This window comes from Priapulus caudatus, unplaced genomic scaffold, assembly GCF_000485595.1.
Source record: "Priapulus caudatus unplaced genomic scaffold, Priapulus_caudatus-5.0.1 Scaffold644, whole genome shotgun sequence".
Lineage (NCBI taxonomy): Eukaryota > Metazoa > Priapulida > Priapulimorpha > Priapulimorphida > Priapulidae > Priapulus > Priapulus caudatus.
In genome coordinates this window covers 168,755-171,467 of record NW_014577705.1, presented here as the reverse complement: position 1 = coordinate 171,467, position 2,713 = coordinate 168,755, and the positions used below count along the sequence as shown (strand labels likewise).

The 2,713-nt window shown below is 42.5% G+C and overlaps 2 protein-coding genes across 4 annotated transcripts in view; both read right to left on the bottom strand.

Annotated features, from left to right (window-relative positions):
- The window catches only part of LOC106812409 (ctenidin-1-like), a 17,905-nt gene that overhangs the window by 3,367 nt on the left and 11,825 nt on the right, over positions 1 to 2,713 (bottom strand). The window lies entirely within an intron of this gene.
- Positions 2,300 to 2,713, bottom strand: part of LOC106812407 (PX domain-containing protein kinase-like protein) — a 29,255-nt gene continuing 28,841 nt past the window's right edge. For both annotated transcript variants that reach the window (XR_001394329.1, XR_001394330.1), the window contains one exon: positions 2,300 to 2,445. The gene's annotated coding sequence lies outside the window, so the exon portion shown is untranslated. The remainder of the gene's footprint in view (positions 2,446 to 2,713) is intronic.

Here is a 2,713-nt window from a genome sequence, read left to right as displayed (position 1 = left end):
GGAATATGTAAGCTATTTTCCTGCAATCTGAGGCATACTGTGAGCCTTATTCTCATGTCTGATGACACTATCTCAACCCTAGATTCAACCCTACAAGTTAGGATTCAAAACACTTTTCATGACTTTTCAGAGAGCGTACACAGTTAGGTTACTATAGTAATAATACATGTATTAAAACATGTAAGAATTGCAATTTCTCACAATTTCACGTGTTTTTGTATGTTTGCAACCATACTTTTTGGCTATTCTTTTCTTTCTCTTTTTTTTTGAATCTCAGGGGGATATTTGTACAGGCCATCCTTCAAGAGCTGGGGGGTGCATCCGCCCCCCCCCTGGATTTACGCCCCTGCGTGCTACCCACCCTATCTACGTTCCATGTTTATTGCAGTGTGACTGCTTCGTCTAAGCACTGTATGCATTCCAAACTGTCAAGTGATGACAAAAGCAGTACAAGAACGATTCATCCTACATAAATCACGCAAGTAGGGTACGTACTACAGAAGATATCTCCGGGGCGTCTACGCATACAGCTTCAGGCAACAATTAAGTCACATCGTGAGAGGTCCGATGACAAATCCACGGAGCTAGGATTCTGCCATACACTCATGATAAGACATGATGCCATTATAGATAGTACCATAAACACATATATATATATATTCGATAGATGTGCACAGCTAGACCGAGTATACAGATATGCTCTTGTTAGTACGAACAGCCAATAAACTACCTAGTTTATGGTCGCTTGATTCTAGGTATTATCCTTCCCCGCCCCTCGGTGTTTCGATACGCCAATATTAAGTATAGCAATCGCCACTGGTCGACTCGCTACAGTTACTACTCTCTCGCCATCGTCCTCATTAAATCGGTATTTTGGCGTAGCGCGGTGAACAGACGAACAACGTACTGTGTCGACGCATGCTACTGGTTGGACGCACCAGTACAAACGCTGGCATTAAAGTTACCACGTACAGGTCGCGTTAATCACTATTTGCAAATAATTATTGTTAGCTATGTACAAAATTAACAGATTATTATTAGTGTTGATATCTAGCATCCACGGCTAAACGACCGCATCCTACATTATTGTTATCCCCTCATTTTACAGTCCAGTGTCTGCCAAACCTTTTGTAGTGATTTACTATCTCAGGAAGCTTACTCCGGATAGGTAAGAGACCCGGAACGCGGTTTGTGTGAGTTATAACAGTCGCCCCAAGTACATTTATGCTAACAGACAGCTCTTAGCTAGCATGATCCCCATGCCTGTCCATATATTTCTACGATGTTCCCTTATACTATGTGAATCACGCGCGTAAAACGCCTATAAACACGTTTAACATGCAAGCAGCATATCTGTTACTGCGCAGAACATTCTCGTGCGTGTTTTACGACGGTTGTTTGTCGCCATTGACGCATCGCTAATAACAGCGAAAAGTTACTATGTGGCTGAGGGTATAGTTACCCTAGTTTCACGTCCTTACCGATGTGTGTAATATGGCGACTTTTGTTTGCCTCAGGGCAAATGAAAGTGCAACAGCCCCAGCCAGTTCACGTCTTAATAATGACGATAGTAGCAGGAAGCAGCAGCAGCAGCAGCAGCAGCAGCAGCAGCAGCAGCAGCAGCAGCAGCAGCAGCAGCAGTAGCAGTAGTAATAATAATAACAATAATAATAACAATAATAATAATAATAATAATAACGCTGATGATAATTCGTAGCATCGAACACATACACAAAGAAAACCCGATTTTAGAAGACGATTTGACGCTTTATGTAGAATTCACAGTATACAGAGAACATCAGCTTATGTGACAATAACAAAATATACAAAAGGTAACGGTTAAACCTTTCGGTTGTTGTCACGGTAAAAGGACCGCGTCACTGCCAAGATGCCAAGATGGATTATGCGGCTGAATAGACAGAGCATATAATTCAAATAGACAGAGAATAGAATTCAAATAGACAGGAGGAATGAAGTAGCAAGTCGCTCCAATTCGACCGAGTTGTACAGAACGCAAAGTCGCGTCGCTTTTCGCCGGAACGAGCGTGCATGTCTCCCCGCACTCCCGCGAGAAGAAAGGAGCTAGGTCGGCCTGCATTTTCTCCACTCGTCGATCATAGATTATTTTTAATTAGAGATATAACATGAAACTAACATGATATGTTCAGTACGGTCTCCTTTCACAAACAGCCGCTACCGCAGTTTTCCTTGCACATTTTCTGTATTATACATTATTTTACTCTCGATGAGCGCCCTTAGTCCGCCTGTTCTGTCTGTCTGTGTTTGTCTGTCTTACCTGTCTGTCTTTTTCTCTTGGTCTCTCCCGGTGTGCGCGCGGCGATGTGTCTTGGTGCAGGTACGGGTTGGCAAAGTGCTCCTGATGTTCTACATGCCTTAGGCGAAGTCTGAATTACGTATGCGTACATGTAGGTAGTACGCGCCTGTCTAGATGGAAGTGAAAGCGGGTACGGCGGTTATATTGAGGTCGCAGGACATCCCAATGATTGTTCTCACGCTTATTCATACGCGCGCATCTGGCCGGATTTTTTTCCCACTATATAATCACATTGCGGGTTAGGTTTACGATATATTGAGACGGATTATATACCTATATATATATATATATGTAATTTAATAACTTACATTCACCGTTGTAAATTAAGGTAGTATTCTGCTCTTCGATCGGCCATAGTATTATACGATATTATTACTG